General features: G+C 48.1%; 1 protein-coding gene across 2 annotated transcripts in view; it reads left to right on the top strand.

Moving 5' to 3' along the window:
• Positions 1-231: 231 nt before the first annotated feature.
• CTNNBIP1 (catenin beta interacting protein 1) overlaps positions 232-27658 on the top strand; it is a 91425-nt gene continuing 63998 nt past the window's right edge. The window contains exon 1 of one of the 2 annotated variants that reach the window (XM_038746568.1): positions 232-407. The gene's annotated coding sequence lies outside the window, so the exon portion shown is untranslated. The remainder of the gene's footprint in view (positions 408-27658) is intronic. The other variant, XM_038746565.1, reaches the window with a different exon arrangement.

Here is a 27658-nt window from a genome sequence, read left to right as displayed (position 1 = left end):
GCTCCCCTTCCTAACCTTAGCCCCGCCCCTTCTGTTGCATCGGCCAATGAAACCAGGGCGCCTTCCCTAAGCCCCGCCCCCGGAGCGTCCCGTCCTAACCGTAGCCCCGCCCCTCCTGTTGCATCAGCCAATGAGACCAGGGCGTCTTCCGTAAGCCCCGCCCCGGTCGGTGTCTCCGCCTTGTCCCGGCCGGGTCTCCGCCGCCGCCGCTCCCTCGTCCGTCCATCCGTCCGTCCGTCCGTTTGTCCGTCCTTCCGTCCCCGTCCGTCCCCGCCGCGGTTGCTCACGGAGCGGGAGGCGGAGGCGGCCGCCGCTCCCGCCGCTCCAGGACCAGGACCCGGACCCGGCCCGGCCCCCTTAGCCCCTTGGCAGCCCCGGGGAGGGTCGGGGGGCAGCCTCAGCCTCAGGTAAGCGCCGCCCCCCCGGGGCCTGGAGCGGCGGGGAGCCCCCCGGGGCGGACCCCGGGGCCCCCGCCGCCCCTTTGTCTCCCGGCCCGGCCCGGAGGACGGCGAGGAGCCTGCACACTCATTCATTCATTCATTCATTCATTCATATTTATTGAGCGCTTACTGTGTGCAGCGCACTGGACTGAGCGCCTGGGAAGTCCAAGTTGGCAACATATCCATCCAGTCCTATTTATTGAGCGCTTACTGCGTGCAGAGCACTGGACTGAGCCCTTGGGAAGGACAAGTTGGCCACATAGACGGTCATTCATTCAGTCGTGTTTATTGAGCGCCTACTGGGTGCAGAACACTGGACTGGTCGCCTGGGAAGTACAAGTTGGCAACGTAGAGAGACGGTCGTTCATTCATTCAGTCGTATTTATTGAGCGCTTACTGCGTGCAGAGCACTGGACTGAGCCCTTGGGAAGGACAAGTTGGCCACATAGACGGTCATTCATTCAGTCGTGTTTATTGAGCGCCTACTGGGTGCAGAACGCTGTACTGGTCGCCTGGGAAGTACAAGTTGGCAACGTAGAGAGACGGTCATTCATTCATTCAGTCGTATTTATTGAGCGCTTACAGTGTGCAGAGCAGTGGAGTGAGCGCTTGGGAAGTACAAGTTGGCAACATAGAGAGACGGTCATTCATTCATTCAGTCGTATTTATTGAGCGCTTACTGGGTGCAGAGCACTGGACTGAGCCCCTGGGAATACAAGTTGGCAACATAGAGAGACGGTCATTCATTCATTCAGTCGTATATATTGAGCGCTTACTGTGTGCAGAGCACTGGACTAAGCTCTTGGGAAGGACAAGTTGGCCACATAGACGGTCATTCATTCAGTCGTGTTTATTGAGCGCCTACTGGGTGCAGAACACTGTACTGGTCGCCTGGGAAGTACAAGTTGGCAACATAGAGAGACGGTCATTCATTCATTCAGTCGTATTTATTGAGCGCTTACTGGGTGCAGAGCACTGGACTGAGCACTTGGGAAGGACAAGTTGGCAACATAGAGAGACGGTCATTCATTCATTCATTCAGTCGTATTGATTGAGCGCTTACTGTGTGCAGAGCGCTGGACTGAGCACTTGGGAAGTACAAGTTGGCAGTATAGAGAGACGGTCATTCATTCATTCAGTCGTATTTATTGAGCGATTACTGGGTGCAGAGCACTGGACTAATCGCCTGGGAAGTACAAGTTGGCAACATAGAGAGACGGTCATTCATTCAATCGTATTTATTGAGCACCTACTGGGTGCAGAGCGCTGGACCAAGCGCTTGGGAAGTACAAGTTGGCAACATAGAGAGACGGTCATTCATTCATTCAGTCGTATTTATTGAGCGCTTACTGGGTGCAGAGCACTGGACTGAGCACTTGGGAAGTACAAGTTGGCGGTATAGAGAGACGGCCATTCATTCATTCAGTGTATTTATTGAGCGCTTCCTGGGTACAGAGCACTATACTAATCGCTTGGGAAGTACAAGTTGGCAACATAGAGAGACGGTCATTCATTCAATCGTATTTATTGAGCACCTACTGGGTGCAGAGCGCTGGACCAAGCGCTTGGGAAGTACAAGTTGGCAACATACAGAGACGGTCATTCATTCATTCAGTCGTATTTATTGAGCGCTTACTGTGTGCAGAGCACTGGACTGAGCCCTTGGGAAGTACAAGTTGGCACCATAGACGGTCATTCAGTCAATCGTATTTATTGAGCGCTTACTGTGTGCAGAGCACTGGAGTGAGCACTTGGGAAGTACAAGTTGGCACCATAGACGGTCATTCAATCAATCGTATTTATTGAGCGCCTACTGGGTGCAGAGCGCTGGACCAAGCGCTTGGGAAGTACAAGTTGGCAACATAGAGAGACGGTCATTCATTCATTCAATCGTATTTATTGAACGCTTACTGTGTGCAGAGCACTGGAGTGAGCACTTGGGAAGTACAAGTTGGCAACATAGAGAGACGGTCATTCATTCATTCAGTCGTATTTATTGAGCGCTTACTGGGTGCAGAGCACTGGACTGAGCCCCTGGGAATACAAGTTGGCAACATAGAGAGACGGTCATTCATTCATTCAGTGTATTTATTGAGCGCTTCCTGGGTGCAGAGCACTGTACTAATCGCCTGGGAAGTACAAGTTGGCAACATAGAGAGATGGTCATTCATTCAATCGTATTGATTGAGCACTTACTGTGTGCAGAGCATTGGACCAAGCACTTGGGAAGTGCAAGTTGGCAACATAGAGAGACAGTCATTCATTCAATCGTATTTATTGAGTGCTTATTGGGTGCAGAGCACTGGACTGAGCGCTTGGGAAGTACAAGTTGGCAACATAGAGAGACGGTCATTCATTCATTCAGTCGTACTTATTGAGCGCCTGCTGGGTCCAGAGCACTGGACCAAGTGCTTGGGAAGTACAAGGTGGCAACATAGAGACGGTCATTCATTCAGTCATATTTATTGAGCACTTACTGGGTCTAGACTTGTACATCCCAAGTGCTTAGTCCAGTGCTCTGCACACAGTAAGCACTCAATAAATACGATTGAATGAATGAATGAATGCAGAGCACTGGACTGAGCGCTTGGGAAGTACAAGTTGGCAACATGGAGAGACGGTCATTCATTCATTCAGTCGTATTTATTGAGCACCTACTGGGTGCAGAGCACTGGACCAAGCACTTGGGAAGTACAAGTTGGCAACATAGAGAGACAATCATTCATTCATTCATTCAATCAATCGTATTTATTGAGTGCTTACTGGGTGCAGAGCACTGGACTGAGTGCTTGGGAAGTACAAGTTGGCAACATATAGAGATGGACCCTACCCAGCAGTGGGCTCACAGTCTAGAAGGGGGAGATAGATAACGAAACAAAACATATTAACAAACTAAATAGAATAAATATGTACAAGTAAAATAAATAAAGTAATAAATATATACAAACATATATACATATATACAGGTGCGGTGGGGAGGGGAAGGAGGTAAGGCGGGGGGAGGATGGATTCATTCATTCAATCGTATTTATTGAGCACTTACTGTGTGCAGAGCACCGCACCAAGCGCTTGGGAAGTACAGGTTGGCAACAGCAGGCTCATAGTCTAGAAGGGGGAGACAGGCAACAAAACAAAACATATTAATAAAATAAATAGAATAAATCTGTACAAGTAAAATAGAGTAATAAATCCGTACAAACATATATACATATATACAGGTGCTGTGGGGAGGGGAAGGAGGTAAGGCTGGGGGGTGGGGGGGGCTGCACATGCAAGCCCCCGCGGCCCTGCATTCAGCCCTCGAGCCCCCTGCTCCCCCCCATTCACTCATTCAATCGTATTGATGGAGCGCTTACTGTGTGCAGAGCACTGGACTAAGCGCTTGGGAAGTAATAATAATAATAATGATGGCATTTCATTCATTCATTCTTTCAATCGTATTTATTGAGCGCTTACTGTGTGCAGAGCGCTGGACTAAGCGCTTGGGAGGTACAAGTTGGCATTTGTTTAGCGCTTACTGGAGAAGCAGCGTGGCTCAGTGGAAAGAGCCCGGGCTTGGGAGTCAGAAGTCATGGGTTCTGATCTCGGCTCCAGCACTTGTCAGCTGTGTGACTTTGGGCAAGTCACTTAACTTCTCTGGGCCTCAGTTACCTCATCTGTAAAATGGGAATTAAGAATGTGAGCTCCATGTGGGACAACCTGATTACCTTGTATCTCCCCCAGTGCTTAGAACAGTGCTTGGCACATAGTAAGCGCTTAACAAATGCCATTATTATTATTGTTATTATTATTATGTGCAAAGCACTGTTTTAAGCACCGGGAAGGTTATAAGGTGATCAGGTTGTCCCACGGGGGGCTCACAGTCTTCATCCCCATTTTACAGACAAGGAAACTAAGGCACAGAGCAGTGAAATGACTTGCCCAAAGTCACCCAGCTGACAAGTGGCGGAGTTGGGATTTGAACCCATGACCTCTGACTCCAAAGCCCGGGCTCTTTCCACTGAGCCACGCTGCTTCTCCCAAGTACAAGTCGGCAACATATAGAGACAGTTCCTACCCAACAACGGGCTCACAGTCTAGAAGGGGGAGACAGACAACAAAACAAAACAGGTAGTCAGGCGTCAATATCATCAAAGTAAATAATAGAATTATAGATTCATTCAGTTGTATTTATTGAGCGCTTACTGTGTGCAGAGCACTGGACTGAGCGCTTGGGAAGTACAAGTCGGCAACCTAGAGAGACAGTCCCTACCCAACAATGGGCTCACAGTCTAGAAGGGGGAGACAGACAACAAAACATGTAGGCAGGCGCCAATACCATCAATATAAATAATAAAATTATACGTTCATTCAGTCGTATTTATTGAGCGCTTACTGTGTGCAGTGCACTGGACCAAGCGCTTGGGAAGTACAAGTCGGCAACAGATAGAGACGGTCCCTACCCAACATTTCTTCCCCATCTGCTCCAGCCTCCCCATCCAGACCCCCCGGAGGCGTCGCTCTCAGTGTGGGAAACCTCTCCCCGCCGCAGACCCAATCCCTGTCACTTCTGATTCCTTCATTTGTGTTTATTTACTGTGTGCAGAGCACTGGACTAAGCGCTTGGCAAAGTATAGTAATAATAATAGTAATAATGGCATTTTTTAAGCACTTACTAGGTGCAAAGCACTGTTCCAAGCGCTGGGGAGGATACAGGATGATCAGGTTGTCCGACGTGGGGCTCACAGTCTTCATCCCCATTTTCCAGATGAGGGAACTGAGGCACAGAGAAGTGAAATGCCCACTGTTGGGTAGGGACTGTCTCTCTATGTTGCCAACTTGTACTTCCCAAGCGCTTAGTACAGTGCTCTGCACACAGTAAGCGCTCAATAAATACGATTGTTTGATTGAAATGACTTGCCCAAAGTCACACAGCTGACAATGGGTGACGCTGGGATTTGAACCCATGACCTCTGACTCCCAAGTCCGGGCTCTTTCCATTGAGCCACGCTGCTTCTCTGCAATAAAGCGAGCCAATCCCTGCCCAACAGCGGGCACTCAGTCTAGAATAATAATGATGGTATTTGTTAAGTGCTTACTATGCGCAAAGCACTGTTGTAAGCGCTGAGCACTGTTCTCTCCACGCTCTTACACGCGTCATTCGTTCCGTTGTCTTTATCGAGCGCTTACTGTGTGCACAGCACTAGGCTAAATGCTTGGGAAGTAATAATAATAAGGATAATAATAATAATAATGGCATTTATTAAGTGCTTACTATGTGCAAAGCACTGTTCTAAGCGCTGGGGAGGTTACAAGGTGATCAGGTTGTCCCATGGGGGGCTCACAGTCTTAATCCCCACTTAACAGATGAGGGAACTGAGGCCCAGAGAAGTGAAGTGACTTGCCCATGGTCACACAGCTGACAATTGGTGGAGCTGGGATTCGAACCCATGACCTCTGACTCCAAAGCCCGGGCTCTTTCCACTGAGCCATGCCGCTTCTCTGACAAAGGTAATCAGGTTGTCCCACATGGGGCTCACAGTTTTAATGCCTATTTTGCAGATGAGGTAACTGAGGCACAGAGAAGTTAAGTGACTTTGCCCAAAGTCGCACAGCTGACAAGTGGCGGAACCGGGATTAGAACCCATGACCTCTGGCTCCCAAGCCTGTGCTCTTTCCACTGAGCCGATATTTGTTAAGCACTTACTATGTACCAAGCACTGTTCTAAGTGCTGGGGTAGATACAGGGTCATCAGGTTGTCCCTCATGGGGCTCATAGTCTTAATCCCCATTTTACAGATGAGGGAAATGAGACATAGAGAAGTGAAGTGACTTGCCCAGAGTCACACAGCTGACAAGAGGCGGAGCCAGGATTAGAACCCACAACCTCTGACTCCCAAGCCTGTGTTCTTTCCACTGAGCCACACTGCTCCATTAAGCGCTCTACTAAGTGTAAACCACATCCCATTTTGCAGATGAGGGAACTGAGGCACCGGGAGGTTAGGTGACTTGCCCAGGGTCACACAGCTGACAGTTGGCGGGGCCAGGATTTGAACCCATGACCTATGACTCCAAAGCCCGGGCCCTTTCCACTGAGCCACGCTGCTTCTCCTTACGTCGACTCCAGCGCTTGGAACAGTGCTTGGCACATAGTAGGCGCTGAACAAATACCATTATTTAGTTTATTTGTACATATTTATTCTGTTTATTTTATTTTGTTAATCTGTTTTGTTGTCTGTCTCCCCTTTCTAGACTGTGAGCCCGCTTTTGGGTAGGGACCGTCTCTGTATGTTGTCAACTTGTACTTCCCAAGCGCTTTGTACAGTGCTCTGCACACCGTAAGCGCTCAATAAATACGATTGAATGAATGAATGAGTACCTCCTTCCCTTTTTCCTTTCCTCCCTCCTTTATTTTTATCCCAGTTTCTCTCTCCTGTTGATGGCCAAGCACCTTCTACATCTCTTTTCTCTAGAGATACCGTAGGTCTTCCTTGTAAAATCATAGGGAACTTGTCATTCGGCTTTGGATTTTGCCTCAGAAAAATCCATTGTCCAAGCATTAACATTTTCCTTCGTATGAGAAGCAGCAGGGCAGAGTGGACAGTGCACTGGTGTGGGAGTGGGAAAGACATGGGTTCTGATCCCAGCTCCGACGTCTACCTGCTGTGTGACCCCGGGCAAGTCACTTGACTACTCTGTGCCTCCATTACCTCATCTGTAAAATGAGGATTGAGAATGTGAGCCCTATGTGGGACAGGGACTGTGTCTAACCCGATTTGCTTGTATCGACCCCAGCGCTTCGTATGGTTCCTGACACTTAGGATGCAATTAATAAATGATGATGATATGTATATATATATATCTTATATATATATATATATATATATAAACGTGTGTGTGTGTGTGTGTGTGTATTATGCTGGACCTTTCACTAGGCCTGACATTAATACTTCAGGCTTCCAAAGCTGTACATCCTTAAGCACCAAATAAAGATATCTGTTTGTACTTCCCAAGCGCTTAGTACAGTGCTCTGCACATAGTAAGCGCTCAATAAATACGATTGATGATGATGATTGATATTATTTGAAGCTGAAGGTGTTTAAAATGGGAGGCTTGAGCTCTGTTGGTCCCCGCAACCCTCTTCTCACCCTTTTTCGGCCTAAATTTGCCCGAGCAGTTTCGAGTGTGGTGTTGGAAGGTCAGCTTGCGGGGGATTTGAGGATACGGGGCCAGGATGCCAAATAACCGTTGATTTCAGGATGTAGAGAAATGTGCCCATTTTTCAGCCGGATCAATTAAGATACAAAATGTTAAGGGATCTGTTTGAGGCCTTTGGAGGACGTCAGAAACAAGACCAGGATTACACCTCAGAAGCCCTCATGCCCTGCTCTAGGGCAGAGAGAGCCATTAACCTTGCTTGCAGTGCAAGACCTTCTGAAGCTGCTGAGCCATTTTAACGCAAGTGTTTCTATCCTCTTTAACACTGATTGCTGTTTGTGTATCCGTGATGCAGTGTTGTCACCAACAATTCAGGCCAGATTAAGTTGTACAGGTGAACAGAATTTGTTGGTGCTTTGATTCACTGGGCAAACTGAAAGCTCAAAAGCCAAGCTTTTGAGAAACTCGTCAACCTGGCTAAACTTGGAAGCTCCGGGGCGTGTGTAGCGTGAGGCAGAGAAATGGATTTAGGTGAATTTATAAATCAATCAATCGTATTTATTGAGCACTTACTGTGTGTAGAGCACTGTACTAAGCGCTTGGGAAGTACAAGTTGGCAACATATAAAGTGCCTACTGGATGCAGAACACCGAACTGAGTGCTTTGAAGAGGGCAACAGAGGTAGAAGACACACTCCTTGCCCTCAAGTTTCTTAGAGTATTTTCTCTGTGCCATTAGAATGTTAACAGGTCGGAGAAAGTGCTTAAGTAAAAGAGCATCTAAATCGATATGTACGAAAGCATCCCACGGTACGGTAAGTGGTGCAAAAGTGTTGAAATGATGATTAGGAGGACGTGATCTAGGGAGAAGAAAAATTAATCTGGGAAAGCTTGGGGGAGGAGGGGTTTTTGAAGGGCTTTGAAGGTAGGGAAAGGTGAAGTCTGGAGAACTTTCATTCATTCAGTCATATTTGAAGATGGGGAGAGCTGAAGTCTGATGGATATGAAGTGGGAAGGAATTCAGGGAAAGAGGTAGGATGTGAGCCAGGGGAAAGATCCTGGAGAGCTGAGAATGATGCACAGTGATAAGGTGAATTTGGGAGAAGCAGAGAGTGCAAGTGAGGGTGTAGTTGGGGAAGAGATTGAATACTGCTAGGAGGGGGAGAGCTAATGGAGTGCCTTAAAGCTAACGATCAGCAGTTTCTGTTTGATGTGGAGAGGAATCAGTAACCATTAAAAGTGTTGGAGCTGTGGAGAGATGTGTGTAGAGTAAGGTTTTAAAAAGATGATCTGGGCAGCGGAGTGAAGTACAGATGAGTGGGGAGAGGCTGGAGGCAGAAGGCCAGTGAAGAGGCTGATACAGTTAGTCTACCCAGAGTATGATGAACTCTTGGGAGAGGGTGGTGGCCGTTTGGATGGAGAGGAAAGGGTGGATCCGGGAAATATTGTCGAGGGAAAAAAATCATAGGATTCAGCAACTGACCGAATGCAAGAATTGAAGGAGAGCCAGGAGTCAAGCTTAGCCCCAAGGTTGTGGACTCTGGAATCAGGTGGGTTGGTGGTATAGCCAGATTGTTTTGGGGAGAGTTAGGTGGAGAGGTAGATTTGGGAGACAAGAGAAGTTCAATTTTAGACATATTGAATTTGGGGAGGATATCTCCATGGAGATGTCCCGGAAGCTAGAGAAACTGGGGGATTGCAGAGGAGGAGAGAGATCCGAACTAGCGAGATAAATTTGGGAGTCATCTGTGTGGGGGTGGTAGTAGATGGACTCCTTGAGGGAGTAAAAATAAAGCTAGAAGAGTAGGAGACCCAGAACCGACCCTTGAAGTTCATCCACGGTTAAGGGGTGAGAGGCAGAAGAGGAGTCAGTGAATAGGTGGAAGAATGAGGAGGAAAACCAGGAGTGTCATGAAAGCTCAGTAACCTCATCTGGAAAATAGGAAAGACGACTGTGAGCCCCCGTGGGACAACCCCATCACCTTGTAACCTCCCCGGCGCTTAGAACAGTGCTTTGCACATAGTAAGTGCTTAATAAATGCCATTATTATTATTATTATTATTATTATTATTACTAATACCCACACTGCCATACGTTTGCTTTGTGACCTTGGGCAAGAGACTTCACTTTTCTGTGCCTCAGTTACCTCATGTAAATTGGGGATTAAGACGGAGCCCCATGTGGGACAGGGACTGTGCACAACCCGATTACCTTGTACCTGTATATATGTAACCATGTAATAGTGTATATGTATATATGTTTGTACATATTACTCTATTTTACTTGTACGTATTTATTCTATTTATTTTATTTTGTTAATATGTTTTGTTTTGTTGTCTGTCTCCCCCTTCTAGACTGTGAGCCCGCTGTTGGGTAGGGACCATCTGTATATGTTGCCAATTTGTACTTCCTAAGTGCTTAGTATGGTGCTCTGCACACAGTAAGCGCTCAATAAATACGATTGAATGAATGAATGAATGAAAGCAAGAGAAGGGGAGTTCTGACTGAATTTGGTAGCTCTGGAAAGGGCTCTAATGGGTGACTCCAGCCCATTTTCAGATGGGTCAGCAAAGAGGAAAAACATGTCCCTCAGCCAATTCAGTGCTCCATCGAAACTCCAGAGTTGAGTTAGAATGGGAGAAAGGGCCTGGGATTTACCTAGGTTGGAGAACAGCCAGTGGTGGGTAAATTGCCGTCCACAAGGCCAAAGAAACTGTGTGTGTATTTTGGCTGAAGAGGGTGAAGGACATGACATAGCTTCTCTGAGAAGGCTGGGAAAGAGTCTCTGGGCTAGGCCATGGAATGGTAAGAAGCTCCCCCGGATGGAAATGAACATTTTTACCTTTAACAGAAGCGTGGCGGGGAGCAATCAGACTAGGCGACTATAAGGCGACTCCAGGCTAGCAGGTCATTCGGGGTTCTCCCACTGCTTACCCTGTGAGGGAATCAATCAATCAATCAATCAATTGTATTTATTGAGTGCTTACTGGTGCAGAGCACTGTACTAAGCGCTTGGGAAGTACCAGTTGACAACATATAGAGACAGTCCCTACCCAACAGTGGGCTTACAGTCTAAAAGGGGGAGGCAGAGAACAAAACCGAACATACTAACAAAATAAATAGAATAGATATGTACAAGTAAAATAAATAAATAAATAGAGTAATAAATGTGTACAAACATATATACATATATACAGGTGCTGTGGGGAAGGGAATGAGGGAAATCCATTCAGACCAGGGTAGGGACACCTGAGCAGTGTGGCTGGGCTTGGCCCCTTCTGCCGTGGCCCAGTTTGCCCCCCGGCTTTATCTGAGGAGAGAACGATTCATCTTCCCCCACGATGCTTTTTCTTTTTTAAGTGGTATTTGTTAAGCACTTACTCTGCGCCAGGCCCCATACTAAGCACTAGGGTAGATGGATGATAATCAGGTTGGACACAGTCCACGTCCCACATGGGGCTCACAGCCTTAATCCCCATTTTATAGATGAGGGGGAACTGAGGCACAGAGACGTGAAGTGACTTGTCCAAAGTCAGACAGCAGATAAGTGGCAGAGCTGGGGTTAGAACTCAGATCCTTCTGACTCGCAGGACTGTGCTGTATCCACTAGACCGTGCTGCTTCTCTTCTTCGCTTTTTGTCTTAGATCCTGAGTTTATTGACTCTGTTGGTCTCCCAGCCTTTGACTTGTGTTTTAAAGGGAGTTTTTTTTGTGTGTGTGTGTGTGTGTGCCTGGCACTCCTCACTCTCAACTTCAAGGCTCTCTATCCCCTCGCCCCCTCCTACCTCACCTCCCTTCTCTCCTTCTCCAGCCCAGCCCACACCCTCCGCTCCTCTGCCGCTAACCTCCTCACTGGGCCTTGGTCTCACCTGTCCCACCATTGACCCCCGGCCCATGTCCTTCCCCTGGCCTGGAATGCCCTCCCTCCACACATCCGCCAAACTAGCTCTCTTACTCCCTTCAAGGCCCTAATGAGAGTTCACCTCCTCCAGGAGGCCTTCCCAGACTGAGCCCCCTTTTTTCTCTCCTCCTCCCTTCCCCATCACCACCCCCCGCCCTGCCTCCTTCCCCTCCCCACAGTACTTGTGTATATTTGTACATATTTATTACTCTATGTATTTTGCTTGTGCCTATTTACTACTCTATTTTATTAATGATGTGCATATAGCTATAATTCTATTTATTCTGCTGCTTTTGATGCCTGTCTACATGTTTTGTTGTCTGTTTCCCCCTTCTAGACTGTGAGCCTGTTGTTGGGTAGGGACCGTCTCTATCTGTTGCCAACTTGTACTTCCCAAGTGCTTAGTACAGTGCTCTGCACTCAATAAGCTCTCAGTAAATACGATTGAATGGCAGTGGAGAGGGTGGGGGCTGGGGACAGGACAAAGGACACTCTTGTGCTCCATCTGCCCAGTGTCGTGTGATTAATAGAGGGTGATGCTGGGCAGAGGTATATGGGCGATTTGGTGCTTTGATGTTGATCAAGGTGACTGGAAAACTCTTCCTCTTCCCTGAAGAGTGAGTGAGGCTTACTGGACTCCAGGAAGTTTTCAAAAGGTGCCGTGTCAAGCACAGAGGTTTCCCAGAGAGAGGCCTGCATGGAAACTAGCCTGGGGAAGGTGACCTCGGGTCAGTCAAAAATGTCGTGGTCCAGAGATGATGAGGTTTAGGCTTTTCCAGGATAATGAAAGAGACTTCTAACTCAGGTGTCATCCATGCGTGTGTAAAACCAATATGGTCACTAGGCTAGCTGGATATTGCAGGCAGAAGGGAAATGTGGATTTTCTGATTAAATATGCTAAGGACAGGCCCAACTTGGTACAAGCCATTTCACCTCCCTGTATCCCTTTCTTCCTCTCTACCTGGGGATAATAACACTTTTCACCCTCCTCCTACTTCCCAGGGGCACTGGGAAGCCTGAACTCACCTTACTAAAATGCTTTTGAACTCATCAGATGAAAGGTGAGCTTATGAAGTGCTATTACACATTATTATTAATGACTTATTGTACAGCAGAAGTGCAGTCAGCACTCTAAAAGGAAGAAAAAATTACAGCAACTAAAAAGAGAATTTTGCCCCAGTGGGTTTAGTCTGAGGAAGAGCCACTGAACAGCTGACATTGATTTTTCACCTTTGTGGCTACTCTTTCTCCTTTTTCACGTTTCCACCATTTGATGTTTTTGCCTGAGGACTGTCACCGAGAGGGTATTAGGATGTTTGTCAGCACAAAGCAGTGTGGTCTACTGGCTAGAATTCCATCTTGGAGGTCAAGGATAATCTGGATTCTAGCCCTGGCTGCATCACTGACCATCTCAGTGCCATTCTTTATAATAATAATAATAATAATAATAATAATGGCATTTATTAAGCGCTTACTATGTGCAAAGCACTGTTCTAAGCATTGGGGAGGTTACAGGTGATCAGGTTGTCCCACGTAGGGCTGACACTCTTAATCCCCATTTTACAGATGAGGTGGGCTCAGAGAAGTGAAGTGACTTACCCAAAGTCACACAGCTGACAAGTGGCGGGGTCGGGATTTGAACCCATAACCTCTGACTCCAAAGCCCGTGCTCTTTCCCCTGAGCCACGCTGCTTCTCTTTATCTTCTGTTTATCCAACAGTGAACTGGGATGATAATACCTACCTCCAGTGACTTCATGAAGATGTGGAGCAATGGACATGGCCTCTTTCTAGGAAAGGAGCCGTCAGTGAATTAGTGGTATTTGAGCGCTTACTGTGTGCAGGGCACTATACTAAACTTTGGGAGAGTACAGTAGGACAGAGTTGGTAGGCATGTTGCCAGCCCACAGCGAGAAATCAACAGTAAATCCAAAATAATGAAATTGTCTGAATACCGGTGGGGGGGCAGGAGGGAGGTGGAGAGGTGGTGAAATTGACAAATTGTCCAGAATGATTTAGTTAGTGTTTACCCTTTGGAGGCGGGAAACCTCTCCTGTCACCTCTCAGGTCAGCAAATATACCCATCTTGTCATTGAAATCATCATCAATCGTATTTATTGAGCGCTTACTATGTGCAGAGCACTGTACTAAGCGCTTGGGAAGTACAAATTGGCAACATATAGAGACAGTCCCTACCCAAAAGTGGGCTCACAGTCTAAAAGACCTGTCAAAATCAGCCCAACGTCAGTTTGGCTAGGAAGAGGTGTGGCGATAGACAGGCCAGGGTCGGGGGGCTCTAGGGTGGTCCACGGCCTCCCTGTAGAAGCCACAAGATTCCCGTGGGGTCAGTCTGGCCTAGCATGTTATTGGATGCGTGAGTTGCCGATTCATTCTGCACACAGTAAGCGCTCAATAAATACGATTGAATGAATTCACTCATTCAGTCGTATGAGAGTGTGTATTGTGTGCAGAGCACTGTACTAAGTGCTTGGGAAAGTAGGATACAACAATAAACAGTGACATTCTTTTCCCACAATGAGCTTAAGGTCTAGAGAGGGGGATAGGGGTAGAGCCAGTCAGCGAGTGATTTTTTTAATCGCATCGGGGGCCTCTTTTTAAAAAAAATAATTAGGATGCATAAGTCGTGTTCTTTTCTGAGCCAGGGTAAAGAAGCCAGGCAACCGAGCACAAGGCACATGGTGTTCTTCCTTCGGACGGTGTCCCGTCTGCCCGAGGCTGAGCAAGTGTGAGAGACTCCACCCATGTTCCGGTTAGAGGAACAGACCCGGCCTGGTAGGGATGGTCTCTGGGCTGCGTGTCTTCCCCCTGCAACGACTCACCTTGGGTGGCACCGCGTGTGCCCTTCTACCCGTCTCCCCCCGGCTTCCAGCAATCTGGGCAGCATTTCTGAGGCTTAACGAGGCTTGGCAGAATGGGAGAAGTGGCTCATTACGGAGCGGGGTCGATCCCTTAAACAATGCAGCTGCTTAGTCTGAGAGGCAGGAACTTCAGCTTCTGCTCTGAAAGCCTGGGACAGGAGGCTTTCAAAGGTTTTGTTTTTTTCTCCCCAATTGCCGCTGTGATGCATTTCCCACTGTTCGAACTGCTCGGTTTATGTCCCTGAGCCGCATAGCGTTCCAAGTTCCGTAGCAGCCGGGTCATCTCCCGGCACCCCCGGACTTCTTTTAGACTGTAAGCCCACTGTTGGGTAGGGACTGTCTCTATATGTTGCCAACTTGTATTTCCCAAGCCCTTAGTACAGTGCTCTGCACACAGTAAGCGCTCAATAAATGCGATTGATTGATTGACGCTTTCGGCTGATATCTGGCCGTCCCCTGTGCTGGCGTGCGGCAAGAGTGAACCCAGCCCCTTCTCATCGTTCTGCTAAACCCACCAGGCCAATTGTGGACTAATATTATTATTACTAGTAGTAATAATTATAATAGTAATAATTGTAGTATTTGTTAAGCGCTCAGTATGTGCCAGGCACTGTTCTAAGCGCTGGGGTAGATACAAGCTAATTGGGTTGGACACAGTCCTTATAATAATAATAACGATGGCATTTGTTAAGCGCTTACTATGTGCAAAGCACAGTACTAAGCGCTGGGGGGGGGATACAAGGTGATCAGGTTTTCCCACTTGGGGCTCAGTCTTAATCCCCATTTTACAGATGAGGTAACTGAGGCTCAGAGAAGTGAAGTGACTTGCCCAAGGTCGCACAGCAGATAGGGCTGAAAGTCTTAATCCTATTTTACAGTTGAGGGAACTGAATCACAGAGAAGTGAAGTGACTTGCGCAGGGTGACACAGCAGACAAGTGGCTGAGTCAGGATTAGAACCCAGGTCCTTCTGACTACTAGGCCACCTTTCTGAGGACCCACCTCTCTTAGCAGGTAATGCTTTAAGCTCTTCCTGTCCTGGCATTCAGCCCCATTGCCCACTTAGGTGCTTCTCCCCTTGGATCCTCCCTTGTTCACAAAGGAGAAATTATAGCCGCTTTCTGGAGACTTTGCATTCTGCCTGGCAGGGCCCCTGCCAGAGGGAAAAGGAGAACATTTTCCTGCTCTCTTCAGGGTGTCTTTTTTCCTCTCCCTTCCTCGCTGCTGCTGCACTGAAGAAGAAAAAAAACTTTTCCTTTTTAATTGCATGTTTGGAGTGGCAGTTTTGACGCATACTTGGGAAGCACAGTCAGGATCATCTCATACCGTCGAGGCTATAAGTCAGAGTTATCTAAGCACGGGGTAAACCACATTTTTTATTACCAGGGAACTGATCAGGAGGAAGGGAAGCAGGGAAAGGGAGATCGCCAGCCCCCCAGTGACTGCCAGAAGGGCACCTCGCAGGCTGAGTGGTGAGCCTCCCGGTCCTGGCACGCTGGACCAGTGCCCGCTGCCTGCCCAGGGTCGGTGGAGGACAGCTGGATATGTGCCTCTCGTGGGATCCGTCAAAATGAAGAGATATTCCCAGGGAACCTCCTTAACCACCCTCTTGTTTCGGGCACACCCTCTGCCTGGAGAACCTGCAGTCACAACAGCCGAAGGCACCTTACTTGGTTGGGGGAAGCTCACCGAGACCTCGTCCTTCCGAGCCAGCGGGGCAGGCGGTTGATTGGATTTGCTCCTTTCCGGGGCAGACAGAGTGGCCCGGGGTGAAGAGGCCGAACCTTTGCTCCGCATCGGGCTCTACACTGGGCCCGCCGAGGGCAAGTCAGAGCCAGGAGGGAGAGAGCGTAGAATTCAAGGTTCTCCTCCGTTGATCTGAGTTTAGATGACGTGGGTTCTAATCCTGGCCCCGCCACTTGTCTGCTGTGTGACCTTGGGCAAGTCACTTATCTGTGCCTCAGTTACCTTACCTGTAAAATAGGGATTAAGACTGAGCCCCACGTGGGACAACCTGATTACCGTCTGTCTACCCCAGCACTTAGAACAGTGCTTGTCTCGTAATAAGCACTTAACAAATACCGTTATTATTGTCAGAAGGAGGTCGACACATTTCCCGAGGCTCTTCTGTCTTTTTTTTATGGTGTTTGTTATGCGCTTATTAAGTGCCAGGCTCTGTACTAAACGCTGGGACAGATTCAGTCTAGTTGGGGTGGACACAGTCCACATCCCACATGGAGCTCACCGTTTTGCAGAGGAGGCAACTGAGGCACAGAGAAGTGAAGCGTCTAGAGAAGCAGCGTGGCTCAGTGGAAAGAGCACGGGCTTTGGAGTCAGGGGTCACGCGTTCAAATCCCAGCTCTGCCAATTGCCAGCAGTGCGACTTTGGACAAGTCACTAACTTCTCCGTGCCTCAGTTACCTCATCTGTAAAATGTGATTGACTGTGAGCCCCCCGTGGGACAACCTGATCACCTTGTAACCTCCCCAGCGCTTAGAACAGTTCTTTGCACATAGTAAGCGCTTAATAAATGCCATTATTAAAAAAATAAGTGTCTTACCAGTGGCCACACAGTAGACAAGTGGCAGAGCCAGGAGTAGAATCCAGGTCCTCTGCATCCCAGACCTGTGGTCTTTCTGTTAGGCCACACTGCTTCTGTTTCCAAGTGTTGAAGTTGGCTTGGTTGTGTCCTTAACGGGTAAGTAGCCTGAAAAGGGTCTGAGGGGATAGAATCTGTCCAGTTAGCCAGAATGGGAGGAGGAAGCCAGGTATCTGTCCTCTTTGACCTGTCATCCCCAGTTGAGCCCTTTGGCTTTGCTCTGATTTGCCCGGTGACTTTGCCTGGCTCCTGGGGCAGCCTGTCCTCTTTTGCAAACTGTTTTGCCCATCTGCAAGTTCAGGCATTCTTGGCAGGTATTGCTAATAGCTTCCTCTCGGACTCGGGGTCCTTCCCAGAGTCCTCACCTCCTGTCAAAAAGCAAAGCTGCTGGAAGTCTGAGGGTTTGGACGTCGGAGGGCTTTCCTGGCAGCTCCGGGCAGGGAGTGATGCTGCCAGCTGCCACCATTGAGATGAAGGTGGTGGAGAGTATGGGACTAATACCAGTTGGAACTGTTTGCTGGCTGGCAACTTGTACTTCCCAAGCGCTTAGTACAGTGCTCTGCACACAGTAAGCGCTCAATAAATACGATTGATTGATTGATTGGCTTCTGGGCAAAAGTTTTTTGTAAGCTTCTTACCTGAAGCATTGTGGGTTCCAGACAAAATAAAATTCCTTTAGGGAAGCAGCCTGGCCCAGTGAAAAGAGCACAATTTAGGAGTCAAGGGATCTAGATTCTAATCCTGGCTGTGCCGCTTGTCTGTTGTGTGACCTTGGCCAAACTCCTCTCTGCCTCAGTTGCCTCATCTGGGAACCAGAGGTACTTGTTCTCTCCACCGCCTTGGACCGTGAGCCCCATGGGGAACAGGGACGCTACCCAAACTATCCCAAGATGCAGTACAGTGCTTGGCACATAGCACTAAACAAATGCCACGGTTATCATCCGTGGCAGGTGATTTTTTTTTTTTTGAAACCCTCCAATGTGGATAACAGCAGACCAACTCCTCTCATGTCAACTGCATTCTCCTTTCTGACTTGGAAATTCATGCCCAACGATGGACTGCATGTGGGTGCTGTTCGGTTCGGGCTTGTAAAAAGCCTCTGGTTTGTATCGCGGGGCTGAGACTAGGTCTTTGGGCAACCGTTGGCTAGTTAGCACCTGGCAGACGTTTGACTTGGTGTGCCTAGGGCTTCAACTTCCCTTTGAATTTGGTGACTAATGGTCTTGTGGCTTTGGGAACAGGTATGGTAATTACTGGGGGCTAATGGGAGTTTGGCTTGTTTACCGTGGGGTGGGTCCGCTGAGGTCTAAGTGTTTGCTCCTGCCCCTTTGCGAAGAAGTGAGGCAACCGGTGACTTCCCGGCTTTCCATCAGGTTCCTGCTGCCTGGTCCGGCTACTGGACCCAGAGACTCTGGGTGGATGGTTGCCCTCATCTTTTCTGGCGCTTCGGCCTAGTGGAAAGAGCCCAGGCCTGGGAATCAGAGGACCTGGGTTCTAATCGAGGTTCTGCTGCTTGTCTGCTTTGTGACGCTGGGAAAGTTACTGAACTTCCCTGTGCCTCAGTTCCCTCATCTGCAAAACGGGGATTCGATACTTGTTTTCCCTCTCCTACTTAGACTGAGCCCCAAGGGGGATCTGATGATATAGTACCTGCCCCAGCACTTAGTACAGTGCTAGGTACGTAGTAAGGGCTTAACAAATATGACTATTATTAATATTATTCATGCTCGGTACATGGCTTAACAAAGATGACTGTTATCAGTAGTATTATTCACGCTCGGATTGTAAGGGCTTAAATATGACTATTATTATTAATACTATTCACCCTCGGGCTGGATGCTCAAGCGCTCTTTTTGACTGTGGTCAAGGAACATGCAGCGTGGCCCAGTGGAAAGAGCACGGGCTTTGGAGTCAGAGGTCATGGGTTCGAATCCCGACTCCGCCACATCTCCGCTGTGTGATCTTGGGCAAGTCACTCAACTTCCCTGGGCCTCAGTTACCTCATCTGTAAAATGGGGTTTAAGACTGTGAGCCCCACGTGGGACAACCTGATCACCCTGTATCCTCCCCAGCGCTTAGAACAGTGCTTTTCACATAGTAAGCGCTTAACAAATGCCAATTATTATTATTATGTCTGCCAACTCTGTTGTCTTATACTCTCCCAAGCGCTTAGTACAGTGCTCTGCACACAGTAAGTGCTCAATAAATACGATTGTGCAAGCACCGACTGCCACTCTCCGGTCGTCAGCCTGGACTCAAGCAGCCCATCAGCGGGCATCGGGCTTTGTGGCCGGCCAGGGACTTTGAACCTGCCTGTCTGCAGGGTCTCCTCCTGTCAAACAACTCAATTGCAGAAAGTCACGGGGGATTATGTCCTCTTCTGTATTGGCTTATCGTTGTGTATCAGATTGTTAAGTGCTTCGAGAGGAAGGAAACTGCTACCTAGCAGTAGGGGAGATTTCCTTTAACCTTGTATTTTTTTATTTTGGGGCTTGAGGGAGAGAACTGGGAAAGGATGATGCTTGTTATAGGACCAAAACAGTTACCCAAACACAACAGAATGAAGTCCAGGGAAAATGTGGGCGTTCATGTTTATCTATACATTATAGGTTTGTGTGTGTGTGTGTGTGTGTGTATAAGATTAAACATGAACTTGTATTAATTTCCATGGCTATTTATAGCCAAGCAAATTCTGTGTTACATATAAATTATATATAGCCTTGCAAATTAGCACATGGCCAAGTATATATTTATCTGCACTCACACACACGCTCACATTATCTGTAGAATTAGTTGGGTTATGTTTGGGTAACTACTCTGTTAAATTACTCATCTGCCCTCCTCTTCCCATTCCATCAACTTTTTTATGGTATTTAAGTGCTTACTATGTGCCAGACACTATTCTAAGCACTGGGGTAGGTACAAGGTAATCAGGTTGGACACAATCCATATCCCACGTGGGGCTTGCAGTCTTAATCCCCATTTTCCAGATGAGGAAACTGAGACACAGAGAAGTGAAGTGACTTGCCAAGGTTACACAGCAGACAAGTGGTGGAGCCGGGATTAGAACCCAGGACTTTCCGACTCTCTGACGCGTGCACTATCCACTAGGCTATGCTGCTTCTCTCCACCTTAAAAGCCTTATTAAAATCACATCAACTCCCACTAATCATGCATTAGCTCCCTCCCTTTTGGCTCTAGGAATCAAGCAGTGGCCTAAAACACCGCAAGGCTCAACCTCTTTATTTTTCTTCTACCTTTTTCTTGGATTTTCAAGGAAATGGGTGTGGATCTGGTAAGAGTCAAGTGTTCTCATTGCCTACTGCCAAGAGGCCCAAAAGATGGAAGTGGCCTGGATCGCTATAAACCTGTCTGGGAGAAATTGGGGTGAACAGGCAAATTCTATTGCCCATTTCCCCTGCCAGGTATCACCTTTGTATACTCTCCGAGTGCTAGTACAGTGCTCTGCACAAAGTAAGCATTCCATAAATACGATTGTCTGACTCTGGACACAGTAAGTACTCGGTAGATACTATCCCTTTTTTCTATAGTATTTGCTAAGCACTCACTCTGTGTCAGGCAGTGTAGGAAGCGCTTGGATACATACAAGCTAATCAGGTTGGACATAGTCCACATGGGGCTCACAGTCCTAATCCCCATTTTACAGATGAGGTAACCGAGTCACAGAGAAGTGAAGTGGCTTGTCCAAGGACCCGCGGCAGACAAGTGACAGAGCCGGGATCAGAACCCAGGTCCTTCTGATTCCACTAGGCCACGCTGCTCCTCCTCGATTCTTACCACTGCTATCATCATCACCGTCATCATCAATCGTATTTATTGAGCGCTTACTGTGTGCAGAGCACTGTACTAAGCGCTTGGGAATCATCATGTGGCGTGCCGGGGCAGAGCTGGTTACGGTGACTACTCTTCTTCAGTGGGGCGAGAAATTGGTGTTGACAGCATTTAGCCCAGAAGTGCAGGCGATTACATGTTTGCCCGACTGGATCTATTCTATAAAGTAGATTCCTACTGTGTTTTCCAATAGGTTGACTTGCTTAAAAGCAGCCCTTTTACATTAAATAAGCCGCTTAAGTCTGAGCTTACATGCAGACATTTTGGAGCAGCGGTTTGGGAACAGGGACTTTGACATCCACGTGGATGTTCCCAAACACCTTCCTGCCGCCCGATTTCTCTTAATTGAATCCACCGACCTCCTGCTCCACCTCACCAACTTGGACACGCATTTGATCTTGTCGTCCCTAGTCACTGAACGATTTCTAACCTCGTCAACCCTGAAATTCCACTCTCCAACTACAGCCTCCTCACCTTCCTTCTCTCCTGTGTAACCCCCCTCCCCGCAATACTGACATATTCCCCCACAGAGACCTCCGGTCTCTTGATCCTCTTCTCCAATTTTCCAATCTCATCAGGCCCCATTGGTCTCCATAGAAGCAGTGTGGCTCATGAAAAGAGCACAGGCTTTGGAGTCGGAGGTCATGAGTTCAAATCCCAGCTCTGCCAATTGTCATTCATTCGTTCAATCGTATTTATTGAGCGCTTACTGTGTGCAGAGCACTGTACTAAGCACTTGGGAAGTACAAGTTGGCAACTAGAGAGACGGTCCCTACCCAACAGCGGGCTCACAGTCTAGAAGGGGGAGACAGACAACAAAACAAAACATATAAACCAAATAGAATAAATATGTACAAGTGAAATAAATAGAGTAATAAATATGTACAAACATATATACATATACAGATGCTGTGGGGAGGGGAAGGAGGTAAGACGGGGGGGATTGGGAGGAGAGGGAGAGGAAGGAGGGGGCTCAGTCTGGAAAGGCCTGCTGGAGGAGGTGAGCTCTCAGTAGGGCTTTGAAGGGAGGAAGAGAGCTAACTTGGCGGATGTGCGGAGGGAGGGCATGCCAGGCCCGGGGGAGGACGTGGGCCGGGGGTCGACGGCGGGACAGGCGAGAACGAGGCACGGTGAGGGGATTGGCAGCAGAGGAGCAGAGGATGCGGGCTGGGCTGGAGAAGGAGAGAAGGGAGGTGAGGTAGGAGGGGGCGAGGTGATGGACAGCCTTGAAGCTGAGGGTGAGGAGTTTTTGCCTGATGTGTAGGTTGATTGGTAGCCACTGGAGATTTTTGAGGAGGGAGTAACATGCTCAGGGCGTTTCTGCACAAAGTCGATCCGGACAGCGGCATGAAGTATGGATTGAAGTGGGGAGAGACAGGAGGATGGGAGATCGGAGAGGAGGCTGATGCAGTAGTCCAGTCGGGATATGATGAGAGATTGAATGAGTAGGGTAGTGGTTTGGATGGAGAGGAAAGGGCAGATCTTGGCGATGTTGCAGAAGTGAGACCGGCAGGATTTGGTGACGGATTGGATGTGAGGGGTGAACGAGAGAGCGGAGTCGAAGATGACACCAAGGTTGCGGGCTTGTGAGATGGGAAGGATGGTAATGCCGTCAACAGTGATGGGAAAGTCAAGTCAGGGAGATTGTCAGCTATTGTCGGCTATGTGACTTTGGGCAAGTCACTTCGCTTCTCTGTGCCTCAGTTACCTCATCTGTAAAATGGGGATGAAGACTGTGAGCCCCCCCGTGGGACAACCTGATCACCTTGTAACCTCCCCAGCGCTTAGAACAGTGCTTTGCACATGGTAAGCGCTTAATAAATGCCATCATCATCATCCCCAACCTATCTTCTCTTGATGCACAAATCCACACCCTCACTGTAACACTCTCTTATCGAACTCAACTCCCTCACCTGCTATAATTCTGTCCTCTTTTCCCAGCAGTAATGCTTCTCTATCCTTGTTGACTCCCATGCCGATGCCCATGCCAGCTATTTCAAACTTTTAACTCCCTCCTCAAACCCCATTCCCCACCTCTCCCATCTCTCCCCACCTGTTTCATCAATAAGATTGAAGCCATCAGGTGTGATCGCCCCAAAATCTCCTCTGCGCCTTTCCAGTCCCATCCTCCTCCTGCCCTTTTTTTGACTCACCCCTCCTTTCCAGTAGAGATCTCCGACCTCCTTTTAAAACCTTTAAAGAGGCAGAGCTCTCCCCTCCGTCTCTGTCCCCTTCCTCATCCCTTGGCACAGTACTAAAATGCCCCTCCCTTCCCCACTCCCTCACCACCATCTTCAGCCAACCACTCACTCTCCAGTGGCTACTCCACCAATGCCTTCCTTGTCCTTAAAAAACAAGCAGACCAAAAAAACCTCCCTTGACCCCATGGCTCCCTCCAGTTATCCTTTCTAAACTCCTCAGGCAGGTTGTCTCCACTTCCTCTCCTCTTTTATTTTTTATGGTATTTGTTAAGCACTTACCGTGTGCCAGGCATTGTCCTGGGCACTGGAGTAATTACAAGCTAATCAGGTTGGACACAGTTCCTGTCCCACATGGGGCTCACACTCTTAATCCCCATTGTACAGATGAGGTAACTGAGGCTCAGTGAAATGACTTGGCCAAGGTCACACAGCAGACAGGTGGCGGAGCGATGATTAGAGACGACTAGAACCCTGGTCCTTCTGGTGCCCAAGCTTGTGCTCTAGCCATTAGAGCTAGAGCTGCTGCTTCTCCTCCAATTCTCTCCTAGACTCCCTTCCTTCTATCAGTGGTATATTGAGTGCCTACTATGTGCAGAACACTGTATTAAGTGCTTGGGAGAGTACAGTACAAGAGAATTAGTAGATACTTTCCCTGCCCATAACAAGCTTAGGGTCGAGAGTCTACAATCTGCCATCTGTTCCGTCCGCTCCACAGAAATTGCCCCCTCTAAGGTATCCAATGACCTCCTTCTTGCCAAATCCAAAGTTCTCTACTCCATCCTAATCCTCCTCAATCTCTCTGCTACCTTAGACGGTATGGAGCACGCCTTTCTCTTGGAAACACTATCTAACCTTGGCTTCACTGACACTGTCCTCTCCTGGTTCTCCTCCTATTTTTCTTACTACTCCTTTGCAATATATTTCACCAGTTCCACCTCTGGCCCTTCTAACTGTGGGACTCCTGCAAGGCTCAGTTCTGGGTCACCTTCTAGTCTCCATCTACACCCCACTCCCTTGGAGAACTCATTCGCTCCTGCGATTTCAAGCATCACATCTGTCCATCAGTCAGTCAACTGTATTCATTAAGCGCATACTGTGGGCAGAGCACTGTACTAAACTCTTGGGAGAGTACAATGCAACGGAATTGAGGGTTTTTTTTAGTGGCATTTATTAAGCACTTACTATAATAATAATAATGGTATTTGTTAAGCGCTTACTATGTGCAAAGCACTGTTCTAAGTGCTGGGGAGGTTACAGGGTGATCAAGTTGTCCCACGTGGGGCTCACAGTCTTAATCCCCATTTTACAGATGAGGTAATTGGGGCACCGAGAAGTTAAGTGACTTGCCCAAAGTCACACAGCTGACAATTGGCCGAGCTGGGATTTGAACCCATGACCTCTGACTCCAAAGCCCGGGTTCTTTCCAGTGAGCCACAATGCTTCTTCAAGCAGTGTGTTCCTTGTCCATAAGGAGTTTATGGTCTAGATGGGAAGATAGGCATCAATGTAAATAGATAAATTACAGCTATGTACAAAAGTGCTGTCGGGCTGAGTGGGGGTGAGAATAATATCCAGATGCATCAGATGTTGTTAATAGGTGATGAAGAAGGGAGAGGGAATAGGAGAAAAGGCACAAGGGGGGCAGGCCTCCTGGAGGAGATGCGATTTTATTTATTTACTTGTACATAGTCTATTCATTTTATTTTGTTCATATGTTTTGGTTTTGTTCTCTGTCTCCCCGTTTTAGACTGTGAGCCCACTGTTGGGTAGGGACTGTCTCTATATGTTGCCAACTTGTACTTCCCAAGCACTTAGTACAGTGCTCTGCACACAGTAAGCGCTCAATAAATACGATTGATTGATTGATTGATTTTAATAAGGCTCTTAGAGTGGGGAGAGTGAGGCTCTGTCGAAGGTGAAGGGGAAGGGAGTTTCAGGTCAGAGGCAGAACGTGAGCAAGGAGTCAGGGGTGAGATAGATGAGATTGAGGTACAGTGAGTAGTTAGGCATTAGAGGACCGAAGTGCTTGGGCTGGAAATCAAAGTAGGAAATCAAAGAAATAAAGTAGGAGGGGGCAAGCCGATTGAATAAAGTCAGTTGTAAGGAGTTATCTGCACAGGTGGCTTGACTACTGTATCAGCCCTCTCGCTGACCTCCCTACCTTCCTTCATTCATTCAATTGTATTTATTGTGTGCAGAGCACTGTACTAAGCGCTTGGGAAGTGCAAGTCGGCAACACACAGAGACGGTCCCTACCCAACAACGGGTTCACAGTCTAGAAGGGGGAGACAGACAACAAAACAGAACACGTAGACAGGTGTCAGAATCATCAGAATAAATAGAATTATAGCTATACCTCTTCCCTCTCCCCTCACCAATCCAGACTTCATCCTGCTGCCCAGATCCTTTTCCTAAAAAACATTCAGTCTGCATCTCCCTACTCCTTAAAAACCTCCAGTGGTCATCCATCATCTCTACATCCAAAAGAAACTACTTACCATCATCTTTAAGGCAACCAAATCAGCGCTCCCCATCCTACCTTTCCTTATCAACCCCCTATTACAACCCAGCCTGCACACTTCACTCCATCTATCCCCAGCCTACCTACTGTTCCTCAATTTCATCTGCCTCACCTCTGACCCCTTGCTTAAGTCTTCCTTCTGGCCTGGAACTCCCTCCCCCTTCATATTGAACAGACAATCACTCTCCCCATCTTCAAAGGCTTACTAAAATCATGTTTCCTACAAGAGGCCGTCCCCAAACTAAGCCCTCATTTACCCCTATTATCCCTCCATTCTGCATCACCTATGCACTTGTCTTTACCCCGTAAGCACCGTTGATACTCACCCCAGCCGTTATAGACATATGTTAGTCAATATTAATTGATAATGTAATATGTGCAGAGTACTATTCTAAGCACTTGAGAGAGTACAGTGCAACTGAATTAGTGACACATCCTTATTCTCTGCCATTTACCCATTTATTTTATTGGCTGTCTCCCCCTCTAGCTTCTCAAGGCTACCAAATCTATTTTAGTATATTCTCCCAAGTACTTAATACAGATTTCTGCACACAGTAAGCATTCAAAAATATTGCTGATTGATTGCTAGAAATGGGTGAGAAGGATCCAAGCTGAATAGTTGGTTTGAATTTTGTATTTGGTAGATGGGGTTTTTTTTAAAATGGTATTTAAGTGCTCCTATGTGCCAGGCATTGTACTAAGCACTCGGATAGGTAATAATAATGGTATGAAGCGCTTAATATGTGCCAAGCACTGTTCTAAGCGCTGGGGTAGATACAAGGTAATCAGGTTGTCCCACGTGGGGCTCACAGTCTTAATCCCCATTTGACAGATGAGGTAGCTGAGGCAGAGAAGGTGAGTTGCCCAAAGTCACACAGCTGACAAGTGGCAGAGTCAGCATTAGAACCCACGACCTCTGACTCCCAAGCCCGTGCTCTACAAGCTAATCAGGTTGGTCACAATCCATGTCCCACATGGGGCTCACAGTCTTAATCCCCATTTTACAGATGAGGTAACTGAGGCCCAGTGAAGTGACTTGCCCAAGGTCACACAACAGACAAGGGGATAAAAACCCAGGATAAGACCCCAGGTGATACTGATTTCCAGGCCAATGTTCTTGTTGATAGATCTTAGCCTAGGGGAACGCCCCTCTTTCCCTCCCCTGCTGTACCCCATGTCTGGGAGGCTGGTCACATTTGTTTTTGTTCTTTTTCCCCCCTTGTCCCAATTAGGGGAGTGATAGTCTTGGCAGTGATGTTGCAGTTGGGGGTCTGGGGGGTAGTTGGGGGGTGGTCGGGACTGGGAGAAGGTCAGGCCTTTCCCCACCCCCACATCCCAATCCCCGGCCTGGAAGGCGACCCAGTTGCTTTAATGATCTAATCTGCACAACAGGAAGCTGGAAGTTTTCCCGGCTGCTGTGATTCTGAGGGGAGCGCGGAGCAGGAAGCTTGTTTATTTGGACTAATTATAGGAAACTTGAAGGGATGAAAAGCCATTTGTTGGGTGGGGGAGGAGGGCTCTGCCCTGGGCCCGAAGACCATGGCAGTGGGAGGGGAGCAGTTGGGGTCTGCTCCTGAAGGAAGGCCAGTGGGCCGGGGATTGTGGCTTCAGAACGCTCCGGTCACCATTCCAACTTCCCGGCAGGTCACAGTTGCGCTGACGAGGTGAAATGGTACCGTTATTCAGTGCGTTGGGAGGCTTGACTAGAGCCTCTTTTTCCTCCCAGTTTTAAGTAAATAGCATTAAAACCTCTTCCCTCCCTCCCCACTCCCCTTCAGTTCTCTCCTTCTCTTAGAAGGAATGGGAGAAGAGGGATGGTTTCTGGTTTTATTTTCCTCAACCCAAGTCTTGGCTTCTTCAAAGACCTGGCTGAACTCCCTGACCGTCAGTGGGCAGGGTTGGTGCAGTTGGTCTAATGCGGTGGACGGATGGAGTCTCCATCCTTCCTTTGGTTGAGAGAGTGGGGGCGAGAAGCGGGGGGAACGGACACCGACCCTCTAAGCCCAGTGGCCGAGCTGCTCTTCTAGCATGAGTTTGCGGTTGGCTACAGCTCAGACTGGTGAAAGAGGAGCTCAGGGATCATGTCTGCCAACTCTGTTGTAGTGTTCTTTCCCAAGCGCTTAGTACAGT

Source organism: Tachyglossus aculeatus, chromosome 5 (assembly GCF_015852505.1).
Source record: "Tachyglossus aculeatus isolate mTacAcu1 chromosome 5, mTacAcu1.pri, whole genome shotgun sequence".
In the NCBI taxonomy this organism is placed as follows: Eukaryota; Metazoa; Chordata; class Mammalia; order Monotremata; family Tachyglossidae; genus Tachyglossus; species Tachyglossus aculeatus.
This window is presented reverse-complemented; position numbering and strand designations above follow the sequence as displayed.